The sequence below is a fragment of the Chenopodium quinoa genome, unplaced genomic scaffold, assembly GCF_001683475.1.
Source record: "Chenopodium quinoa cultivar QQ74 unplaced genomic scaffold, ASM168347v1, whole genome shotgun sequence".
NCBI lineage: Eukaryota > Viridiplantae > Streptophyta > Magnoliopsida > Caryophyllales > Amaranthaceae > Chenopodium > Chenopodium quinoa.
In genome coordinates, this window is record NW_018743204.1 from 1,521,076 (window position 1) to 1,530,315 (window position 9,240).

At 32.2% G+C, this 9,240-nt stretch overlaps 1 long non-coding RNA gene across 1 annotated transcript; it reads right to left on the reverse strand.

The window, feature by feature from the left end:
- Positions 1–7,637: 7,637 nt before the first annotated feature.
- LOC110733785 lies at positions 7,638–8,849 on the reverse strand. Its single transcript, XR_002513666.1, has 3 exons — positions 8,824–8,849; positions 8,172–8,685; positions 7,638–7,690 (listed from the first exon to the last, which is right to left on the reverse strand). It is a non-coding gene; the product is annotated as an uncharacterized LOC110733785 (long non-coding RNA).
- Positions 8,850–9,240: the final 391 nt, after the last annotated feature.

Consider the following 9,240-nt stretch of genomic DNA (forward strand, 5'->3'; position numbering starts at 1 on the left):
TGTTGTTGTTGTTGTGTGTGTGTGTTGTGTGTGTGTGTGTGTTGTGTGTGTGTGAGTGAATGTAAGAGTGTATGTATAAGTGTGTGTGTTTGCTTCTGGCCGCGTACATTCTTATTTAAGAATCTGATTTCAGTTCTAATTATTGAGAGTTTGTGTGTAAGTATGTTTAAGGGGGTGCATATTCACTTGTTACTATTTTGTGGAATTATTAATGACTTGTTATTTCTATTATATTTAATGTCAGAAATGATGAGCAACAACAAACAACTTGACAGTCATTCTAGTACCATCACAAATGTGCCAACTACTTCTACAATAGTAGTTTCTCCTAAAGTAGCACCTTTGCTCACTCTTGGAGGAACAAAAGAATGGCTTCCAATATGCCCCAATGAGTTGAAACCGACTATAGGGATGAAGTTTAATAATCTTGAAGAGGGCCTTGAATTTTATAAAAGTTATGCATTTGCTGCTGGATTCAACACAAGAAAGTCTACAACTAAAAGACAAAGAAGAAGCAAAGAGTTGAAATCACAATATATCTTATGCAATAAGGAAGGATACAAAGAGAAAAGAAAGGCTACTGTTGAAAAAGAATTAAATAACAAGGAAGGAGAAAGCAATGAAGAAAAAGCTTCAATCAAAAGGAAGAGACTTGTTACCCGTGTTGGGTGTAAGACACATATTGTCATAAAGCATTGTGATGATAACAAATTCATAGTGTCACAGTTTCATGAGGGACATACGCATGCACTTTATACACCTATTTGCAATCTCTTCCAAAAAGAAGGAAGGAAAATGAACATATTGCACAAAAAAATAATTGTGAATAATTCTAAGGTAACACTTTTAAAGTCTGTTATGTTTCATGAATAATCTATATGTTCTAATAAAAGCTGTTTACTCATTTGAAAATTGAGCATTATATTGTTTGTTCATTTGAAAAATGACCATTATATGTTTCCTCATTTTAAAAAGGAGCATTAAATTGTTGAGCATTGAATTATTTGTTCATTTCACAATCTGTTTTGTTCTTTAAATAGATGAATATTGGTTCCGTTACAACTTTTCGAATGGTGAAGGAAATTGTTGGAGGTTATGATAACATTGATTCATCTAAGCAAGATTTCAAAAAATTTCATAGAGATTTAAAAGCATACATTCAAGGAAGTGATGCCCAAATGTTTGTGGATAACTTTACCAACAAAAAGCTAATGTGGAGCGCTTTTTTCTTTGATTTTGAGATGGATGAAGATTATTGCCTTTGTAGAGCATTGTGGGCAGACCCCCTTTATAAAAAGAGTTATGCTCTATTTGGTGATATGGTATCCTTTGATACCACATACCAAACCAACAGGTAATACATAATAATCACAATTCATTTTTATGTTATAACCATGGCTTAACTTAATTACTGTATAAAATTGTTTGCTAATTTCAATGTGAAAAGTGAATATCGCCTTAAGTCTAATATTCTGTAATAAGAGTTGTTTGCCTATTTGACAAATGAATGAGCATCGAGTTATTTGCTCATTTGACAAATGAGCAGTAAATTATTTGATCATTTGTCAAATGAGCATTGAATTATTTGATCATTTAAAATTTAATCTGTATGTGTAAACATGTACAACATGGTGTTTACTCCATTTACAGGGGTTGACCATCATAAGAGCTGCATTACTTTTGCTGCTGGTTTCATAGCAAAGGAAGATATTGTGTCATTTGAGTGGTTGTTCAGATCATTTCTCAAGGCAATAGTGGGGAATGAACCTAATTGTATGATCACGGATCAGGATCCAGCAATGAAAATAGCTGTTAAAAGTGTGTTTAAGAAGGTTGAACATCTGTTCTGTATGTGGCACATAATGAAAAAGTTACCAGATAAGGTGGAGAAATCAATCATGCAAGAAGAAACTGGTTTCCTAAAAAAAATATGTGCTTGCGTTTGGCATCTTGAAATTGAACCCCCTGAGTTTGAAGAAAGGTGGAACAAGGTGATGATTGAATACCACTTGGAAGATCATGAGTGATTAGGTTATATGTACAAGATAAGGGACAAGTGGATTCCGGCGTATTTCAGAGATGTGTTCCTTGGAGGAATAATGCGTACAACATCAAGATCTGAAAGCAAAAACAACTTTTTCTGCTCCTTTATCAATCCTCATGTGTCACTTGTTGAGTTTTACTTGAGATATGAAGTTGCAATTGATACCCAGAGACACACTCAAGGTTAGAATGATAATGATTCAAAGCACAAATATCCTGAGTGCAAAACACCACTAGGGATAGAAAAGCATGCCTCACATTTATATACTAACTCTGTCTTTTATGAATTTCAATATGAGGTTGAAATTGCTTGTTTTTCTTGTGGTGTTGATGAATTGAAGAAAGAAAATGGATTGGAAGTTGCAAAAGTAAGTGAAGGAAATCGGATTAGAACATTTGATGTTGTGTTTAATCCAACTAACTATGACACCACATGTTCTTGCAAGCTATTTTATAGACAAGGAATTCCATGTAGACATATGATTTGGGTTTGGAAAGCAAAAAGGTTTGAAACCATTCCTGAGCAGTATATACTACACAGATGGACTACTATGGCACTGAAAAAACCAATTTTTGACTTGGGTGGAAACCTGTTGGAGCAATGTGCTAATTTAATTGACAAGAAAAAAAATTGTTAAATGATTTATGGTCAGAGATACACACTTGTGTAAGTTTGGCAGAAGGCAATGATGAAGATATTCAAGACCTTGTGATAAATCTTCAAGGAATAAGAAAGGATTTGGAGGCTAAGAGGATTGCAAGGAATAATGAAACAACAGCTGGAAGTGCAAACAACAAAGGACAAGACATTGAACTATTGATTGGAGCTAGTGTGCCAACTGAAATAATTGTCAAACCTCCAAATATTTCAAAGAATAAAGGGACTGGAGTTCATGTATCAAATGAAGAGACTTCAAAAGAGAAAGGGGCTGAGATTGATGTGCCGAATGTTGAAACAAGAGGTAGAAGTGCAAAAAAGCTGAAGGGAGAAAAAGAAAAGGTTGTAGAACAAAACCAGAAAAAGAAGAGATTATGTAGAGGTTGTGGTGAATTGAGTCATCATGATATTAGAAATTGTCTAAACAAAGTGTAATGATACTTTTATACAAATATAAAATTTAATATTTTTATGTAAATATAAGATTTAGCATTTTGTGTTTTTAATTTTGTTGAAATGAGCAAATAGTTAATTACTCATTTGTCAAATGAGCAAACTTTTCTTTAATCATACATTAAATCAACAACCATTTCTTTGCTCATTTGTGAAATGAGTAAGCATTAGTTTGCTCATTTTTCAAATGAGCAAATAATTAGTTACTCATTTGAAAAATAAGGAAACATTTCTTTGCTCATTTAGCAAATGAGCAAATAGTTAGTTGCTCATTTGTCAAATGAGCAAATATTTATTTGGTCATTTGGCAAATGAACAATTATATACTAACTCTGTTTGGCAAATGAACAATTAATTTTTTGCTTATTTAAAAAATGAGCAAATAGTTAGTTGCTCATTTGTCAAATGAGCAAATAGTTAATTAGCAATTTAACAAATGACCAACAACTTAGTTAATAAGATGGAAAATGATATCCATTACATTGACATAGCAAAAGTTATACTTAGAAAATCCCAACAACATCATAAAAACATTTAATCAACTAAGAACATTTGTCACATTTGTCCAATTAAGAACATCATAAAACTAACACTTCTATTGTTCTATACAAATCCTATACAAATCCTAAAAACATCATAACAATTGATCAACTTCAGTCTTCAATTCTCTCCGTTGAATGCTCTTGCATTGCTTGCCCCTAGCTTTCTTCAGCATCACAAGAAAAAATGAAGCAATAATTCAGGGTAAGTATAGGGTAAGTAATGGCTTCATGAATGAAAATCAACAAGTTGCTCACAAATTTTAACCTAAATTGCAATTAAAATAAAAAATGGATAAAAAGTGCAGATGTCCCATTCCAGAAGAAGCAAATTATAAACTCAACAATTAGACTTTTTCTGGTTAGACAAGTCAGGTTCTACTACCTACTCTACCGTCCTCCCTGATCTGCCACTATCCTCTATAATCTTCTTCACTTCGTTCCTTAATCTTCTGGTGATGACTTATGGTGTATCTCATTCGAGATAAAACATTAAGATTCAGATATTTAGTCTTCTTTCAAAATATTCAATATTAGCTTCATAAGATTTAATAACTAAAGAGAGAGATATCAAAGAAAACTCATATCCACTAACTTCTGATTAGTTTCTAAACCCTAATTTCTATCTTACCTAAGATTGTTTTGCAATTATTATGACAACAAGCTATCACTGATTGAGTGTGTTCGTTTACAAATATACAACAATTTGAAGAGAGTAGAGTACTCAAAGCTCAGTAAAGAATGCACATAAAACAGGTGCCTACCAACAGGATTTGCAGCAATTAACTGCTCTCCAACACATTTAATACTCATATGAGAGGAACATAGCTTGTAAGTTGTAACAACAAGCATGAAATGTGAAAGACTTACATTATTTTTCTTTAAACCCGAATTCCACTTTTGCAAACCCATATATGTTTCCATATGCCTCATCATTGCAACACCACAATGCAAATGATCATCATCTGAAGACTTCCAGGGTAAATCAATCAGTACAGACTCCTTAGACTTGATCTATTTTGACAAAACAACACTTTGTATACTTCCTTCACCATCCATGAAATATGAAAATGCACTTTTCTGAAAATGAACAAATAAGTTAAAATAAGAACAAAAATAGGTAGAACAAATATAGTCAAAACAAGCAGAACAAGATAAACAACTAAACTCTAATCATTTTGCTAAAATAATCTGACAAAATCTTGAGCCATTACTGCCACCTACCCACACAAACCTATCCACACATTACACAATTCTGATTTCAGAAACTATCTTCAGAATCTGATTACAGATTCTATTATAGGTTGTGAGTGTGTGTATGTATGTGTATGTGTATGTGTATGTGTATGTGTATGTGTATGTGTATGTGTGCTTGTGTGTGTGTGTGTGTATGTGTGTGTGTGTGTGCGTGTGTGTATGTGTGTGTATGTGTGTGTGTGTGTGTGCGTGTGTGTATGTGTGTGTGTGCATGTGTATGTGTGTGTGTGTGTATGCGTGTGTGTGAGTGTGTGTGTGTGTATTTTCTTGTTATGGGAGAAAGGAGAAATTCAGAGGAGAATCCTGAAAGGGTTAGGGTGCCGCCGTCACTGGCTCCGTAAGGACATGGAATTTCATTCAGGGATCTAATGAGAGGAGACATGAATAAGGAATCTGGTAACAACATGACAGGAATCAATGGGGATATTGATGATGAAGTGATTTATGATGATGAAGAAGTGCCAGAAGACATACCAGATTTTTAAGCAATTTCTTATTTTCTCTAGCACCTTCACTGTAATCAATAACCTCAATTGTACCACGGTCTGTGGTGGTGTTAAAACATACCAGATAATAATGATCTTTTTCAAATACTGGGAAAAAGAAAAGCTCAATATCTTTCTTTGGGATGATTGTTTTGCTGAATTCCAACTCCACAACCTCACAAAACATTTTATTCCTTTCTTGAGCACGATCACTTTCGTATTGAAAAAGGCAATCCTAAAAAAATACATAAAGAAAAATACATAAATAAGATGAATATAAATGAAAAGAGTAAATAACAAATGAGAAAAGTGGATATGAAATGAGAAAAGTCATATAAAATAAGTAAATTGAAATTTTTTTGACAAATGAGCAGTTGATGTTTTGCTCATTTGACAAATAAGAAAAAAATTAACTGCTCATTTGGTAAATGAGAAAAAAATTAATTGCTCATTTGACAAATGAGAAAAAATTAATTGCTTATTTGACAAATGAGCAAAAATTAATTGCTCATTTGACAAATGAGCAAACGCAAGACAATACACTACAAAGTGCAAACAAACAACCATGACATGATTATGCCTTGAAGATAACTATAATATGAAAATTTCTTAAATTAGTTCTGTATTTCAAATACTTTATCAAAAGATTTTATGTTATTTAGTATCCAATAAGAGACTTAAATTAGTTTAATATTTATTTTTTGCTCATTTGTCAAATGAGCAAGAATATTTGACAAATGAGCATTGAATAGTTTGCTCATTTGACAAATGAGCAAAGAACTAATAATAGTTTTTGCAAATACAAAAAAACATCTACATTCAAATATAAAAATTTATATGAAATGAGAAAAGTGAACATGAACAAAATAAAACAAAAAAAATGAACGAGTTGAACTTACAATTGCATTAAGACCGAAAAAGAAACGTCCACTAGAATTGATATCTCTATATTGCTTATTATAATTCAGAACAGTAACCATGCATTAATGATATCGCCATGAATTTTTCCATGAGTTTTTAGCATTTCAAGTTGAAATAGCATTACTTCACTATCAGGCTCACCCTCGCATAAAAACCCTGCATCACGTATAAGATTTAGGGAAGTTAAAATAATTTCAATCGTAGATATGTAAAGTGAGAATATAGAGCTAGACTTGTTTTAAGAAATAAAAATAAGGTCAGTTGCCAATTTCCAGAACTGAAAAATTGAATAAATACTTACAAACGATTTTTCTTCTCATGAAAAAATGAATCCATAACACTTTTTTGAACTGCTGTTAATGGTGTATATATGTTGATAATCCGAGACTTAGAAGGAGATCTTATCTGCAACGATGGTTGCACTTTACGCTTCTTTCGAATACAACTCTCATTTTCAGCATCTCCTTTTCTCTTAAGCGCAATTGGATCTTCTAGAGCATTCAGAGCATCAACAACAGCAGCAACATCTGATTTAGAAGCACCAACTTGTGCACTGACCGGAGCAACTACAGGTTCATCAGTAGGTGCAATGCTAGGGGACTTCTCCTGAGAATCAGTTTCTTGAGAAGAGATTCCTAAGCTGAATGAAGGAGTTCCACATCCTTTGGCAATTGAACTTCTTAAACTATATCTCATACTTGACTCTCCAAGTTTTTTAAACACATGTTCAGCAGGCCTAGGCTGTATGATAACGGATGGAGCTTCAACATCAGGTATACCACTTGCTATATGAACACATTCAGCAGCAATCTTAGTAACATCAATTGGTTCTGATTCAATCAGATGATCAACCCTAGCATTGATTGTAGATTTAGCATGCTTGTCATTGCTTGAAATCTTTGAAAACCTATCCCAAGCTTCAATTATAGCTGGATCTTGCCAATACTATTCATCTTGGCTAAATGAGAGAGGAATATCTTCAGTCAAAGCTTTAGAGCTCATCTACTGCTCATCACAAATGGTCATTGCATCTTCCTTCAGCTTTTGAATCTTCTCATTGTTTGGAAAATACTTGACAGCAGTTTCATGTTTTTGACTGAAATCCATGTATGCCAAGACTAGATTTGTAGATGTTGTTGCAAGCTCCATAAGGCATTTCTGTTAAAAAAAAAATACATAATAAGATGAATATAAATGAAAAGAGTAAATATGAAATGAGCAAAGTCATATAAAAATGAGCAAATTAATATAAGTTTCCAAAAAAGTCATATAAATACCTTATTTGGATCTTGTTCAATTTCTTCATTTTTTGTATGAATTGGATCAGATTGTTCCTACAAAAAAAAAAAAAAAGTTAGAACAAGTTGAAAGCAAATATCCTAATTATTTGCTCATTTGACAAATAAGCAAAGTGGATATGAAATAAGCAAAGTCATATAAAATTGAGTAAATTGAACTTTATTTAACAAATGAGCAAAAAAATAATTCAAGAAGAGTATCAAGTTTATCAACTATTTAATACTAAGAAACTGAAAGGTTGTCGAACAAGTTAAGAAGAAAAACACAAAATTCATCCAAATCACACACAGTAAAATCAAGAAACACAAAATTCATCCAAATCACACAGTAAAATTCATCCAAATCACACACAGTATCAAATGAGCAAATATTTTTTTGCTGATTTAGGAGGTCCATTAATGTGCTATAAAGAGCACCACATTGCATCATTTTCCTAAAGGCAAGATTTGTTCCAATTCAACTCTACAAGCAATGCCAAATACATAGAAAACTAAGTATTGGTTACAAGTGAAATACCATTTTTGGTTGTATGCTGCCAGAAGGACCAACAAGCTTCTGATTTTTATCAAAAAGTCCAAGCCTCCCTTTAAAAATTTCCAATTTATCACGACTTGACAACATATTGGTTGTCCAACCTTTGAGAACAGGAGTTTCTCGTTTGGCTCTAACTTCCTCAATGACAAACTGATCAACATATAAAAGCTACAAACAAGTAAGATAGAAAAAATTAGTACATTAAAATAAAACAAATAACAATTAATACATAACTACAAACAAGTAAGAAAAAATAATTAGTAAATTAAAAAGCAACAAATAAGTAAGAAATATTACATTAAAAAAAACAAAAATTAAAGTAATACCATAAGAAACAGTAAAGACCCAGGAAAAGAACGAGTTTGACGTTCTTCCCAGAAAAGCTTGGCCTTCACAAGTGAATCAACGATATACTTGCACTAATTCAAGTCCTTTATTTTATCAACATCAGAAAGAAATGTGAGAATATCAGAATTGATATTCACATTTTGTTTCCCTGACAAAAAAATGAGCAAAACAAAAGAAAACTGAGCAAAAGGAAATTTAAATGAACAAAATATAATATAAGTAAGCAAACAAAATTGAAAATGAGCAAATTGCTATAAAATTTAAAACCATGATGTTGACTCTCCACCTTTTCCTGATGATATAATTAGTTTTTAATATGACTTGAAATTTTCTGACAATGTTAATATGGAGTATGTACCAAATCCTATTCTAGATTTGTTCACCCATCTCATCATTGACTAACAACAATAGTCCATTAAATTATACAAACTACTTAGATAGCCCAATAGATAAATACATATATATAGATCTTAAACAGGGGAGTATTTCTACTTATTCTGAAAGTGTCAACAATCTCTATCTGATGATGTATAGTTTCAAGTAGCATTCACTCTAGATTGGATTAGTTTCTTGTTGGTGCAGTAAATGATTCTTGTTGTTGCTGCAGTAACTGATTCTATACATATTTGACCAACAACTTAGGCAATATAATTGCTATATATAGCACACAACTGCTAAGTGCTAACTATAAATAAAAATAAGC